Source organism: Atractosteus spatula, chromosome 13 (genome assembly GCF_055471065.1).
Source record: "Atractosteus spatula isolate fAtrSpa1 chromosome 13, fAtrSpa1.hap1, whole genome shotgun sequence".
NCBI classification, from domain to species: Eukaryota; Metazoa; Chordata; class Actinopteri; order Semionotiformes; family Lepisosteidae; genus Atractosteus; species Atractosteus spatula.
Genome location: NC_142718.1, coordinates 19,261,995 through 19,278,470, shown reverse-complemented (window position 1 = coordinate 19,278,470; position 16,476 = coordinate 19,261,995). Strand labels below are relative to the sequence as shown.

The 16,476-nt window shown below is 33.2% G+C and overlaps 1 protein-coding gene across 4 annotated transcripts in view; it reads left to right on the top strand.

The window, feature by feature from the left end:
* LOC148821843 (poly(rC)-binding protein 3) overlaps window positions 1-16,476 on the top strand; it is an 81,901-nt gene that overhangs the window by 21,703 nt on the left and 43,722 nt on the right. For all 4 annotated transcript variants that reach the window (XM_088930431.1, XM_088930430.1, XM_088930429.1 and 1 more), the window contains exons 2-5: window positions 3,927-4,022; window positions 4,687-4,765; window positions 4,887-5,002; window positions 6,242-6,375. The gene's annotated coding sequence lies outside the window, so the exon portion shown is untranslated. The remainder of the gene's footprint in view (window positions 1-3,926; window positions 4,023-4,686; window positions 4,766-4,886; window positions 5,003-6,241; window positions 6,376-16,476) is intronic.

Here is a 16,476-nt window from a genome sequence, read left to right as displayed (position 1 = left end):
TTTGGGCCTGTTGAATATTGTGACTGATTTACAGAGGACAAAATTGTCCATCACAATGGCAGAGAAGATTAATGATGTAGCCTGTGCCAAATACAAGTTTATATTATATCTTGCAAGAAGGACCAAACAGTTTCCACTAATTTGTAAACATTCTCATGTTGAAATTGAGCACAGTGGATTTACAACTTTAAACTCTTTACAATATTAATAATGAAAAGTCCCATGCTTGTTTCCATACAGACCTTATAAGCACATTTCAAACAAACATTATATGCCATTAATAATGTACCAGTGTTTGTAGATTAAAGGTCATGTGTTGATGAGTATTTTTGCGTTTTTTTTTGTCTGTAAGTCATTTAGATAGTTCAAGCAACATGTGATGAAAGATGGTACACTATGTTTTGGAACAAGATTCAGAAATAGTGGAGTACAGCTTGAAATATCATCCGAAATGCCACCCTCAGTGATATTACAGCTGAGATTACTGTTTCTACCCAACAGCGAGACTTTTTCTAACTGCCTTTATTTAGGGTGAGTACAGAAGGCATGCTAAATCACAAAATAGAGAGGTGGGATTGATCAGCAAGATATCCTGTCATGAACCTTATTGAGCATGTCTTGGACATGCATCATTAGTCACCAGCAGCCCATCTAAAGTAACCAAGAGACTCATTATCCCATTGTTTTTTAAATGTTTTGTTAAATCATTGCATTGTAAATAGATGTGTTTAGCTATGTAACACAAACTACCCAGCTCGTGAATGGTTAATAGTGTGCCTTAGACCTGAACATCTACTCAGTTGTAGCAGTAATTGAATAACAGAGCACTGGTGAAGTTCTGCACCTACAGAAAAGAAATTAGTGAAAGTTGTTAATGTTTCTTGTGTGCCTTTAAGTGACATATTCTTTGTAAAACCTCATTACTCCCTAATTGGAATTGAATGAAAAAGGATTCAGTTTATAAAATGCTTTTGACTGAATGAGGTGGTCCAAATTAATCTTCCGTTGCTAGTAATCACACTAATTAAATTCTTTGGTGTGAAGACTGAATTAATATTTTCCTTAATTGTTGCCTTACTTTGTGGCAATAAAAACCTACTTAGGATCAAAATAGATTCATTTTCCACAATTATCCATTTAACCAAATTAGTGTAATTTACAGACGAAAATGAAATCTCTATTGAAAAGAAAGGGAACACAACTGATTCTTCTCTAGCTAGCATTAAGTAAAAATCAATAAATAAGAGCGGTTGTTAAATTGCTGGGGCCATCTACTCCAAACTTGGCTGAATTGAGATGAACCATTCATCGCCTAAAATGAGTAATATGTTTAAAAGCACTTTACTTTATTTTAATAGGCCATTATTACTGTAGGAACATCAAGTTGAAGATGGAGGCATATAGTATACATGTGTATTCTCACAAAAAAGCATGGGAAACAGGGTCACTTGTATACATTCAAACAAAATTTGTATAATATTAAGGATCTGGAGAATGTTTTTGATGACATAGGAGATGAAATTGTAGTGAAAAATTGAAATTGAAGTTAATGAAGTCTTAAGTGGATATGAGACAAGATATTTAATGTTTCAAGATGTATAAAAAATTAAAAGTTCATGTTCCATTTAATTAATTCTGGAGGAAGGTTTGAAAACATAATTATAAATAAATAATCCAAAGTCCTTTGTGGAAGGTTGCTCTCTTGAAATGCTTGCCTAATTTATGATTACTGATAAAAAATGTTATAATAAAAGCACTGTATCCCTTTTATCACGCTTATCTTTTTTCATCCTAAGGTATATGTACAACTCGTAAGTAGTCTTTAAGATTCTGTAGCCGTAATGCAGGTTCATTATTTATTCATGAACACACTTGTACAATGCTATGGTATTTTGTTTTAAAATTCTCATTTTCAGTGGTTCCCAGGAACTGGAACACCACAATGAGTGCAGTTGAAAATAAAAACACAAGTTAAAACAGTTTGGTCCTGCCCGGAATTGAAAATTGTTTGGTGATTTTCTTTCAGTCTTGCAGTATTTGCTTTTGGCCTAAGACCAAGAAAGTCTCCCATGAAACCACGATTCATTTCCTTTCCAAGGAAATAATTTGTAAGGCCTAAAAAGCTAAAAATGCAAAAGTGTTTAATCAGAATGTGTGCTACTTTTCCCCCTGTGCTGAGATTAGTTTTGCAGCATGAGGATCATTTTGGATTTCTAATAAAGTTTTGTACATTTCTCAGGAGTTGGTAAATGTTAGAAAGTTAAAATATTAAATAGTAATTAAACCATGTTTTTTTATTTTTGGAAGTGGAAAATTATACTGTATAACAGTTTAACAAAGCATTGTGTTTCTTAGTTTAACAATTGCAGCTGTGTACTTTACTGTATATGTTTTGAATAAACACAGTTAATACAGTATATGCATCTAGTACAACTGGAATAATCTTCCTAAACTATAGTAACATTCTTAGCTTACTTCCCATTTACCAAAGAACAGATCTTACAAACAAACCTGAATGACAAAACCTGCTTTTTTTTTCCAAAAACACAATTTTGGAGACAGAGTGAAGTGACTAGGATATTTGAAATAATATTTTAGAACTTTTAATAAACTTTGGCAGGGATACACCCATGTACAGCTATTTTTCCATACGTGAATAGGATGAACTTTTAATGGTGTGGATGCTCTCAGAAATAAACGCTTTTGCTGTTCAATCTGCAGCCGCATGAAGTCCTTGAGGGTCAAGTAGTGATTTAAAAAAGTGGATAGAAAGAGCCCATTTGCTTTTAGAAATCATTAAAAATTTATATAATTTGATTCATCTGCTGAGTCTCGCTGAATTAACGCTACAGTATGTTGTAATAGAATTTCACCTCCAGGTCTTTCAAGTCAAGCTCTTCCAAATGAGAGATCAGAACCACCATTATGGAATATGTAGAGTATGTTGTAATGCTTCGTGTACATAATGCTCAGCATTCTACAATGGTATTGTATGGCTTGGTATTTGATATTACATGTATATCACATTTCAAGCATTTGGTCGGGGTATGAAACATGAAACCTTTTTGTTCATTGGTAACATTTTAAATCAGGGATTGCAAATGTCATATTATTTTATATTAATAAAGTATTAATAAGATAATTTACATATGATAAGGACCAGCCCCTATTATAAAGTTTCGTATGATTTGTATGTAACAAGACCTTTATTCTGACCATAGCCATTTCTAAAGTGTCATTTTGCAACCCAAAACTATAGTGCAATCTATCCATTCAACCCTTTCTTCACAATATAGATTTTTGCTATCATGTTGTTTTTAATTTCAATTCTTGAATTAGAAAGTTTGTTTATTATGTATGCAAACACTTACAGTATAAAATCTGCACAGCTCTGCCTGCAACATCAACAGTTTTCTTTGTTCTTGCTGTGCAATTGAATCAACAGCAGGGGGCAATGTGATCATGCTCTTGAAAGATTATGTTTTTTTTTCATTTTTTTCAGTGAACTTTTCATTAACCACTGCTAAATAGATTGATGTCTTCATCTTTTTGCACCTTTTTACACAGCCATTATATTAGATTTTTTTATTTGAACCTTCAAAATATTGCAGGTGTTAAAGTAAAACTGAATGAGGGTTTGGCACTGAAAGCATTTAAACTTTAAATAGCCATTTTATGACTTATCCTCATTCTAAATTCTGTATGGGAACATTTGTTCCTCCAGTTAACATGGTACAGTATGTACACAACTTTATGAGATCCTAAGGAGTCTATTGCTGGTAGAAACAAGTGTATGCTCAGACGTTATTCCTAGATTAATGATATCTAACATTGTACTTTATACTTTTATTTCATAAGTACTATATGCACACCTTGGTTCATTGTGTAACATATATTGAAATATGACTATGTATTTCTTTTTTTAGGCTGTGAACAGAAGTCTCTTTTGATAAAACTGAATTTTGGAAATGGTCTCCCAAACTGAAAATCTGCAGCTAAAAGACGTGCAGCATACCATTTAAGTAGGTACAGTACCTGATTTTACAGTTTCCAAAGGAAGAGGAAACATAGTTTGTATTTGATAGCACTCTTTGCATTTGTAATTCAGCTGTTCACCTTAAACTATAAGTTTATAGTGTGGTGAAATCTTGATTAAGCTTTTCCATGATTAAGATTAAATCTAAGTTAAGATACCTCAGAAAATATATATTTTGTTGAGACTGTAGTTCAGTAATAAATGTTGAGAATGTAAAACCCCTGAACTCTCCAAGCTTTCATCAATTGCTTGGTGGAGGAGTAATTAGGTCTCTAGACTCAGAAATGAGAGGTTGTGGATTTTAAGTCTAAATGGAAACTGTATTGCTATGCTATGTGAAAGTGCCATTTTTGCAGTATAATTAAAGTACTTCTGTCATTTTAATTCACGTAACTTCCTGTTCCATCCAAGGATTATTTCTTTTAAAGTTAATTAAAACAATCTTTTTTAAAATAAAAACAGTTTAATGAGAATAAGATCATTTTTAAGTTGCAATTTATTAATACATTTTATTTCCAATATTGCGTTTTCCAATTTCTCAGAGTATTTAGGGAGTTTGACAGATTTGATTGTGATTTGGTGTTTTATTTGTGCATTATGTTATTGTTTATCTGTACCTTCTTTCACTTGTTTCCTTGTATTGTGTCAAGGTGAAAGGGGGAAAGCTGTTCAATTCGGTACATTCTCAAACTGACCCCCGAGACTGGCCAGAGAACTGAAAGTGTTCAGGTAATCGCAACATAAACATGATCACCATTTCAAAAGACTTACCGTTAATAGCTGGTGTGGAGGACTGTAACACACTTACTGTATATCAGGTGTTCAGTTTCACATGCATTTCTCTTTTCAGGTGGATCTCCTCTGGACATACTGTATAGAATTTTTCAAAGTCTTCTAGAAGTGTGGCAGCACAAGGTCACATGACCTGGAAGAGAAAACCCAAGAGACTTTTGGCATCCCTTTTTGGTTGGAAACACTCTATTTGTTATTTGTTGTTCATTCTAAACTAATTGCCTGTTCATTCTGTGGGTTGTTACAGAGCAGAACTAATCAGTGGTGTCCAATTTTGATGCATGGGAGCTCTAGTCCTTCAAAAATTAATAGATGTCAACAGCCTGTGGATGATAATTAGTCTTGACTAAGTTAAACAATAATTGAGTTGAGAGCTTGGTGAATTGACAATCAGAACACTCGGTGATGGTCTAGAATCACTGCTGTGAGCCCCTAATTTGGCCTTCACTTCTGTTGGAAAATTAAACAGAAATACATACAAATAGTGTGAGGAGGAGACTTTATTGGTGAAATATGGTAAAGATATATTGATGAAAGAAATACCCAGAATCCAGAATTCACAAGCTATCCAAAGAATAATAATAATAATATGGAATACGGTAGGCGCAAAGGGGTATATAACGGAACCAGTTAGGTAAAGGCCCTTCTAAAGAAAAAGGTTTTGAGTCTAGATTTGAAACAGCTTAGGGAAGGTGATTCTCTGATATCCTTAGGGATAGAATTCCAGAGTTCTTGGGCATGACAGGAGAAGGCACTGTCACCCATAGTACGTAGATGGGCTTGGGGGACAGATGGGAGACCAGAATTAGGAAAGCAAAGGCTGTGAGGTGGGGAGTAGGACAATAGTAACTCAGACTGGTACTGAGTTGCCAAGCCATGCAGAGCCTTATAGATGACCATGAGGATTTTGACGTTGACATGAAACCTGACAGGAAACCAGTGCAAGGACTCCAGGAGTAATGTGATCACTTGCATTAGACCTGGCCAGAATTCCGGCTGCTGAATTTTGAACTTACTGGAGTTTGTTCAACGTGGATTTAGAAACCCCAGGGAGTAGAGCTTTGCAGTAGTCAATTCAGCAGAAGGCAAGTGTGTTGACCAGCTTCTCAGATGAGCAATAAGTCCAACGAAATACTTGTACAGTAATTGCAGCCAAAAGTACTTCCAACAAATATTGAGTCAGCGAGGTAAATATTTACTGTATGCACTCAACATTTTGCTAACATTTAACTTCTTATGAATCAGTTATAATCCAGCAAATGGGTCATCATTGTGCAATGAACATTTGTGCAAGCCACTGTATGTATATTATGTACATATACTTATTGGATTATATTTCATCTTATGTCATGTGTTGGATGTTATTCAGTGAAAAAAGAAGTTAACTGACCAGATCCTTTTGACTTATTTTAGAATGGGCCGGATATCAAACTGGAAAGAAGTCTAAAGGCTGATGAACTAATTATCTAAACAAGGCTGTGATAACCCTCGCTCCCTGCAAAACATCTACATTTATGTTCAGAGTTAAGCAACCCGATACAACATTGGTAAGTCAATTGCTTGAGTCAGTTGATTCCTCTTCAAAGGAATTATATTATACTGCCGAATATATTGTAGAACCCCAGTTATCTACACCTCAGTGCTTTAGCTCTATTATCAAATTGTCTCTTAATACCCTGTACTTTCCTTATCTATAGCCCTCTCTGGTGGCTGGTAGCTAATCACAGAAAAAACAATTTTTCAGTTGTTTTTTTCATGCAAGGATTTAAATAATACATTTCAAAACATAAACATTTTAAGCTGTCAAATAGAATATACTGTAGTTGGCTGTAAAGTAACGAAGCAGAGTAGTTTAGCATCTACTACGAAATGTACCTTAGAAAAGGAAAAAATGCATGAAGATACAATCATATTATTGTAAACATCCATCCATATTATACAGTACATACTGTTATTTTTACATATCAAATATAAAACAAAAATCCTGCTACGTGTCTGGCAAAGTGAAACTTTATTCTTTGGGCACTCAAACTACCAAACGCTTGACTTGTTAAGTGTTAATAACCTGACACATCTATTATCATTGTTTTCATTTTGTTGCTATTTTTATCATGAAGCAGTGTATTTTACCTTAAATAATGCTGTATGAACATTTACATTCAGTCATTACCTTTGCTATTCCTGTGACCCCTTGCAATTCAAGACAAAACAATCGAGGAGAATTGAGAAAGTACTTAGAAAGTGTGATTTGTATATTTCCGTATTGATAAAAAATGTTATCAAGAGGCTTGCAAATTCAATAGGAGTAGCAGTGTGATCCTTGACTTGCACTGTATGGTAAAATTCCCTTTGTAAATTGTTCCCTTTTTAAAACAGTGTTTCCTTAATTCTCCCCCAAAGGCTAAACTTTGGAAACCCTGTCTACTTATTCCCAAGGGATCATTTGTCCTTTGTAATCAAAACTATTTCTGCAACTTGGCAGTTTCTCCTTAGAGGCAACCCCTTAGTTTAATCAACAGAAGAGCTGTGAAGTCATGATTAAAAATAACTATTCATGTCCAATTGGTTACATAATACATTTTTAAATAGAAGATACAGTGTTACCATTGAAAGAAGCCAAAAACTTGGAATCTTTACTATTAGGTATTAGTTTAGTCATACCCTAGGATATTTTTAGAGATAAATCCCAGTATACGTCAATAAATTCCACCACCTGGCTCAGTTTTCATATAACAAATGTATTGTCTATGGACTCTTGTTGTACCTTTCTGTATGGTCATCTGTATTGGACTGCATTGATTGTGTGAGGCCATGTTGCAGCTACTGCTATGTTGTGTGTTTGCCATTGTGTCATATATGTGCTTGTGTTTTGTGGATGCCTTTTCTGAAGATGCAAGCTGATGCATTTTAGAATTAATCAACACCAACTGATTATTAAAATTATACTTTTCTCATTTCACATTAAGTGCATTCATTTCACACTTTGAAATATTAAGTCTGGGTTGAAAGCAATTAAGCTCATTTGTCTTTATGACCTTCATTGACTTGTGAAATGCATTATGCAATTTTCTAAGAAGAATTTTCAGCAATTATTTTTTAAAAAAAAATTAATTGGAACAACAGCTTTTTAGGAACAAAGGTTTTCATCATTTAAGATAAATTATACATTTATTGTCCTTCCAAAAGGTTGGAAATTTGTCTTTGGCATCACCATACAAACCTACAAAAACAAATAACACAACATAAAATATATACACATTTAAAATAAACAGTAGTCTTAGACATACAATAATACATACACACACACACATCTTGTTTTGCCCATGCTACACTACTATTTCACAAAATCCAGTTGCTATACACAGGAAACAGTCACTTAGCTGTGTTTAATATACTAATTGCATAGGAAACTAAAGATTTCTTGGATACGTTTTTCTTGGCCATAGGTATTCTAAAATGCCTCCCTGAAGGTAGGAGTTGGAAATGGGAATGCAGAGAGTATTAGGGGTCATCAATGTTAAGCTGAACTTTCTTTTGAATTGCAATATAAAACAGTTCTTTAAGCTGTTTCTGTGGTCAACCAATTATTTTACTAGCAATATTAACAGTTGGACCAATTTCCCTTTACTTCCACACCATCATACCAAAAGTAAGGACATTTTCTTCTAACATTCTAAAATGTTCTTACTCAGCACAAACCCTTACAGCTTCCTGATCAAAAATATAAGCTGACTAGCCTTCTCAAAAATGCAATTGGTATTCTCTGTAAAGTTTAAATGTTCATTTATTATTTTTTATAAATTGATTAATAAGGGAGAGAGGTTGAAAATCTGACATATTACTATCAGAAGTAGCTGGATCTTTGGTTTTATTCACATTATCAACATTAATATGAATCATTCTTGGCTGACACCACCGTTTTTGTTTACTTATCTGTTCAAAGTAAAATTACATTAACGTCATCAATATTAGTTTTTAAAACCATCAAAAGGACCGTTCATTACTGATTTACTGTGTGAATTTGAGGTTGAATAATGTCATTCACAATGGAAAGAAACAAACTGAAAGCTAATTTTCTTACCCATCTCAGAATAACTTTAACTCTAGAAAAAGAGTAAGAATGAAAATATGAAAATGAACGGAAGAGTTCAGATTGAGCATTCACATTTTGATTAAAAATGAAAACAAAACTCATATAACTCAAAAATGCATATTTCACATGTAATTAAAATAATGGGTTATCACTGGAAGGGCATTAAAGCTTTTAAATGACACCTGTATTTTGTCAAAATCAATTGTCAAAAAAGAATTGTGCACCACAGTTGACATAAACCTGGAGTAGAAATTTAAACATTTAAACATTGTGTACTGAATAGACAGACAATAGTTGTTATTCTAAACCTGTGGATTACTATTATTAATTCCTTGCATTTATATAGATCTGTTCATTCTGTAGGATTCCAAAGACCTGCTCCATCCTACCTGAGTGTCACACCTTAGCAACTATACCACAGCTGTCTCAGTATGTAGATCAGGTAAAGAACTGAGAAAATACTTCAACAATTAAACAAAGAGTGAACATTAGAAATGCCAAATGAGTGGAACATAGTCCCATCACTGGAGTTGATTAACTCTTAATATGAGATTAAGAGTTAATGAGATACCTGTTTTTAAGGAATATTTTTTAATTAAATCCAAAATTTGGACTGGCTTGAGAATTTTTAGGTTAAAAATGGACAGGATATGTTAAGACACAGGTTGTATACGGAAGAAGTAGACCTGGTCAAAATGTGAAAAAAAGAGTAAACAGTGTATGTGCTGTATGTTTTTTATCTGCTCTGCCTTGCCTCCAAGCACTTTCCATGCCCCTAATAATCCACTTTGAAGCTGATTCAAACTGACTGACTCTTCAGTGGGACATTAAACATTGCCTTTGTCCGTATGAACTGCACACGCGCACACACACACACACACAGAAGCACCAATATCCCTTTCTACTTCAGAATGCGCTGCATAGGGGACTCAGCAGCTTTCCACCCTCCTGCATTAATAGCCGCAGTGCTGCTGTGCTCAGGGGACTGTCACTACTGCATATCAAAGCAAACACTAAAGCTAGTGAAAAACACAAGCATGAAACAAAGTCCCAGTCTTTCTGCACTCCTTCAAAATATTTTTTAGATTTCTTCATTGATTGGACAAGGATACATCACCCATTTTGCAGTATGTTCATCCCATGGTACAGTAGATTTTTGTGTGGGAGTAATCAAATGTAAAATTTGTACAAAGGCATGGGCAGTAAATAGATGTTAATGCTCCAAATAGAAACAGTAAAAATTGCATGAAAAAAGAGCTGACCCGAAAGATTTTCAGAAGCATCGGAGTATTAAAAACTTCAAATTCAGTAAATTGCAAAACATGTGTCTCTCTTTCTTTCTTGCTCAGCTCATTAAAGTGATTTCCTTTTGTGGTGATAGTGTTTACCATTCTTTTGAGTTGTCACTGCTTAGTTTTTGTATTTAGCTTTTGAGCTCACTGTTTATGGAACTCATGTCATTATTATTGTAACCCTAACAAGAATAAAGTTCAATTAAAATTTCGGCAGATTTATGAGGTTCCCTTTCTTGCCTTAAATGCAAAGTATGATAGAGCATTTATGCCATGGTTAACCATAGCCTTGTATTCATATGCTGTGACACAGACAACTTTAATATTTCCTTTGAGCTGCTAGACACTGATCCTCAACAGAGAAAAACATTTTCTATTTATATACAGTAACTACTTTCAATAGAAATACATTTCCCATTTATAAGATTATTTTTCATAATGTTTCATTGTGTAACAATGTACTTTTAAATCTCTTACATGAACACAATAGATATACTTAACATTGGGAATTTATTTTTAACATTAAGCTGCAGAAACCAACAGTAGAGAGTAGAGAAAGATTTTCAAGCAGAGTTCTACATGAATTATCTTGAAGTTAAACCATCTTTGCTGGAAGGTAACATTTGTCATGTACATTATTCATGTACTGATTCAAAGAGACTTTTGTACATAGGCAGTATTTTAGTATGGCCTGATTGGAATTTATGTAAAGCAGTGATTTACAGTTATTTAATTCATTTTTTTTATTCGCTTTTCATTTCATGTAATTTACTTTACTTACCTGTATCAATGATTTGCCAATTAGCTCGCTCTTTCTACTGGTATACAGATATTCACTAAGAATGACAAAGCTGTCCATGAAGTTGATTTATAACGTGAATACAAAAAGATTTCAGAACAGAATTATTGAAGAGGGATAATTTTATTTCTGGAATTAAAAGAGTCACAATACTATATTCTGTATCCTTTCCATCAAGACTAATTATAGGAATTTATTGATTTTTTATCAAGTTGCATTATTTTTAAAGTCTTTTAGCACTAGATTACAACATTAATCTCTCCCCGACTGTTGATCTGAATGAAACTCGAGACAAGGCAGACCTCAGACATCCCCTAGCACTGCTTTTAATAAGTATGCCACACTGATCTCCAGTTTTAATCAAAGAAGTCACCAGAACAGGAGCCTTTTTAATTAATGAAATTAATTAATCTCTAAAAACTATACAGAAATCAGAAAACATAAGGTGGCTGTGGTGCACTGCATGTTTGAAGAATGTCTGTCTTATGTCATCCCTTTTTATTAATTACTTTTTAGGATTACTTCAGTTTATTGCTCTTAAAACTGGTGGCTGGGACTGCAAAAGTAGTGACCAGAATGAACACTAATTAGCTAGTCAGAGCTGTGCAGCTCCTTTAATTTAATGGAAAAAAATATACATGAAATGAGAAAAGCCAGTAACTTGCTAAAAGACCAAATGGTAAGATTATTATTTTTGAGCAAGGGATCTAAAAACAGGAGGAGATCAATTTTCAAGAGGCCCCTTTAAAACTACACCCCTCTATTAAAGCTTACAATCTAATTTGAAGATTACAGCCATTACAAAAATACTTCTTCCGACCCTATGGATGGTCTCTGAGGAATGTTTCTCAGACCTATTCATGAAAGAAGCAGCTTTACAGTGAAACACATCCTTTGTTATCATAACATTTCCTTAAAATTAAAATAATCCTTTCACAGAAATTTTAAATCTTGCATTGGAGTTTCTTTAGCTAGTTCGGAAAATCTAGCTCCAAAAAGTGAGGGAAAGAATTATGGCAGTCTAAAGTATTGCACAGGATTAAAGGCTAGCATGAAAAATGATAATAGGGCTACAGTGCTGACTTCGTGCACTATTTACAGTAGATGTAAAATGCAAAGCAATAGTATTATAGCCCATGTATTGACATGTTTCAAAGTAAGTAATATGGACTATGCAGTTAAAATGAAATACAGTGCTGCAGTGAATGAAAATATTATGCTATTTATCATGCAGCATTCAGAAGTCTGTATATATTTGCATTTTAAGAGTTGATAGAGAGATGACACAGCCTTTATCCCAGGAAATGCGAAAGACTTTGTGGAGAGAAAAAAGGTCATACATCTTTACCATACACTCATTTTACTAAAGTTTCAATAAGCACAATTGTGATTTTTCAGAAAGGGGAAATCAGAAACCATTTGTCATTTTGATTTAAATAAAAAAAGAAAACTATATTTCTAAATAATGGTACATACTGTTATACTGTAGCTGTTCGATGTATTTCATGATGTTCATGATGAAATTGTTACTATTAAGTTGCAATTAATAGCAACTCAATATTTTGAATTTTAGCAATTTAATAATGGGAAAACAGAGCATACATACAGTAACCACAGCAGATTTATTCTTGTAGAAAATACTGTTTTTACTCCCAAACACACATAATTTGTCTTGTGTAAAAACTGTATTGAGATTTCACATATTTATCCATCAAAACCTTAAAACATAATTTTAAAGGTATGTAAATTAACTGTGTATATCCTTACCAAACTGTCTGAATTAATAACAGATGTGAAAAACATATACTGTATATACAGTACTGTACTCTACTGTCTGAAAAAATATTGTTCAAATAGTTTGATGTTTTTGAAATGTAGAATCACTTTAGGGAGTTGCAGAAAAGTAATGTTAATACAGGAACTAATAGTTAATTGTATTTATTTAAGGACAGTATAAATCAAAACACCTAAAACCTGCCTTTGCAGTGCAATTAATTATAGTACTTTTCAAACTGATTAGGTTAATTAAGAGAATATATAGGGGACTGATAGATTTAATATGGAATGAGATTTCACTTCAATTACTCTAACCTGTCATGTTTTTATGACTTCCTACCAATTTGTGATACAGGCAAATCTTTAATAAATAAAACCATTAGATGCTGCTTTAAATGTTGCAGTCACAACACTTTGAAGTAGCAATAATATAACATTTGCTATACGTATTGCCAACATACTTAACACATTCAAAGTAAAAAATAAAAAAGAAAGCAAGAGAGCTAATATGGAAAAAAAACTGAAAAGCTGAAGTTACATAAGCAATTAACTTAACGTTAATTTAGGAGCAATTAAATTAAATTAAATTAACGTTAATTTACGAGCATACAATTACCTTAAAGAACCACACAATTAGTGTCTACAATAATACTGGATATACGACAACAATAAAAACAACTGTGTCTGTGAGATAATTTGGTCAGATATTGAACTGATTCAGTAAAAATGTGGCAAAATGTGTTACGATCAAAAAAGCCCAGACTGGAACATTTTGATCTAAAGCCAAGCTTTATGTTTAGTGCAGAAGTAACACAGTACATTTTCCAGGTGACACTATCAAAACAGTTTACTATGATGGTGGTAACATCAAGCTATGGGGATGCTTTCTCCTCATTGGGGACTGTAAAGCTTATTCTGTGACTTGAATCCTGTTGAAAAACTGTAGAAAGACTTGCAAACACCTGTTCTAAAGTAATTAAAAAGTTTCAGTATACGGAACTCTGAATATATTCCTTTCTACTGTATAACTTATAGTTATCTTACATGGAAAACTAAAAATGAAGTAAAATAAGTGTACTGAAATTAGGGAATCTGAAGTACTATATAAATAAGAATAAACTTATAATGAAATATAGATTCTTGAGCACTGTACATTATGACAGTCATAGTTATTGACTTCATTGTCTCAACCAACAGTATGCAAAGTTTTCTCTGTTGTGCCCCTTTTGTCGTTTCCATTGTGTTAACTGTGGGAATGCTGTTGTTTTCCCATGATTATTAATGTTCTAAAACGAATTAATGTTATAAAAGACTACTGAATTTATGAGTTATTCCTTTTATGAATGTTAAATATACTGTATACTGTATATAAGGAACTCAACAAACTCATAACCCACATTATATTTCAAGATGTACTGTAAACACCCTTTCCCATCATCAAATGACCACTGATGTGTTCAAACAGAAAAAAATCACGGGAATTTGATTTCATTAACATTTGACATTAGACATTTAACCGTATGGTATAAAGTGGGTTGGTAAATGACATGACATGACATTTATGCAAATACATGTTGGCTGATTCGAAACACACTTTCGGTTATCCTTAGCCCTTACATCACAGCCTGCTTCAAAGATCATAAGCTTAATTAAAAGTTAAGATGTACTGTACATTAACTGCATCCCTTCCATGGAGAGAATGGAACATTATTGTGGATATTCAGTATACTGTATTTACTTACACATTAAGCGTGACTTGCTATACAGCTGTGTACATCACGCAGAGCACCAAGACACTCTTTTCATTGTGTGCATACTGTACTTTTCATCACACAAAAGCCAGTGCACTGAATGAACACGGTTGAGATGGCATGGCCAGATTGAAAGCAAAGTTTCAAGCTGATGTTATTAATTATTGGTTTTAGCTTAAAGGGATACCCATTATTGAAAGCATTGATGGCAACTAAAAAAGAAGGTCAGGCAAAATGTTCCATTAGCAGAGTTTTGTAAGGGCCATTTCTGATGTAAAAGCTTTTAGAGAGTGGGGAAACTTCAAAACATTTATTTTTATTTCTATTCTGTCTTTATTAAAGAACTTGCTCTGCCCTAAAGCTACAAGGTTTTTTATTTCTTAAGCACTTGTTTGGTCACTGCAAAAACCAAAGGGACTTCACACTTTTCAAAGACTGTTGGGTCTGTAGAAATGGCATATTTCATTGCGTAGATGTTATCTTGCAATGGTAGATCCATCTTTCTGGATAATGTAGGTCTTAATATTTTCATAATTGTGTAATATGTCATTTAAAATATCCCAGACTAGATCTTTTATATTATTTTTGTTTATTGTGTCTTATTCTCTACAAACCCCAACAAGACAAATTAACTAATGTGAAATATCCATAATATAGATGAAAATTAAATCTATCTGAATTTGTTGCCACAGACATGGGTATTGCAAAGATTAGGAGCTGTAGGTTAGTATTAGCAGTTGTTATGTAAGATAAAAAAATTCCCATTTGTTTTAATCCCTTGGGTATAACCCCTCTGTTGTTTATTAAAAATTTTTTTAGCTTTGTTAATAATGTACTGTAGACATTTTGCTCTCTGAGCTATTATTTGCAACATTGTACATTGTAATTTAGGTATTTATGTATTTTATTGCACTTTTTCAGAATTCAGATGACAATCATTTCAGACACTACTTAGTTTCTCAATTACATTTGTTATATATTGGTATAGGTATTCCAATGAGTTTGAAACATTTAAATCTTTAATTAAAACTAATTATAGACAAAATGATTGACATTAGTTGTAAATTAATTCTTGAAGGACAGTAGCAGTCAGGGGAAAATTGAGAAATATTAAATACTAGGATGATTAAAATTTCTTAAATGTATTCTTAGTCATTGTAACTATTCCAAGGTATTGCATGCTCACTTCCCATATGAAAATTCAAAGAATCTTGAGCTTTTCTAATTCCTGGATAAATCCTATCAAACACAAAAAAAACAACAACTGTCCAACTGCCTAGTAATCCCAGATCTTGTGAATTTTTTAATGGCTATGTACAGTATGGTTACACAGAAAACGTAAGAGTACAACTAAAATAGACAACTGCAACATTTAAAGATTAAAATGAAAAGTCTTTGTAACGTTTGAAAATAAAAATGGGTGGATTTTAATCTATTGAAATTTGCTGCTTTTTACAAGTATCCTTTGTCTAAAGAAAAATGATTAAGCTTTTCAGAGTATAGACTGCTGTTTTCAAACAGTTTATTTCCATTCTTTGTATCTAATTATTTGCTGTATACTGTACAGTACTTTCCCAGCCAAGCAATCAATGGCAGAATATTTACCACCTACCCTGTGATCTTTAACTGCTCAATTTCAGGCTGGTAATAACAGCTAAAGTCAAAGAATTGATTTAGAAAGTGCTTTATTTTAATAAAAAGGTCTGCTCTTCTAACATCAGTGGTCCAGGCCATCCTAGTACTTATTTCTATTACCCAAGCAGTAGCCACCCCTGTGCAATGTGACAGACACACACAAATATCCCTAAAACACAGTTCTCATTCCCATCATTAAATGATGGAGTCTCCTTCACGCCTTTCTAGTCCAATTAGGATATCAATCCAATGAGATGAAAGAAAGCCTTCCCTCACCCTGACCCCAACACGTTCTCTCCCTC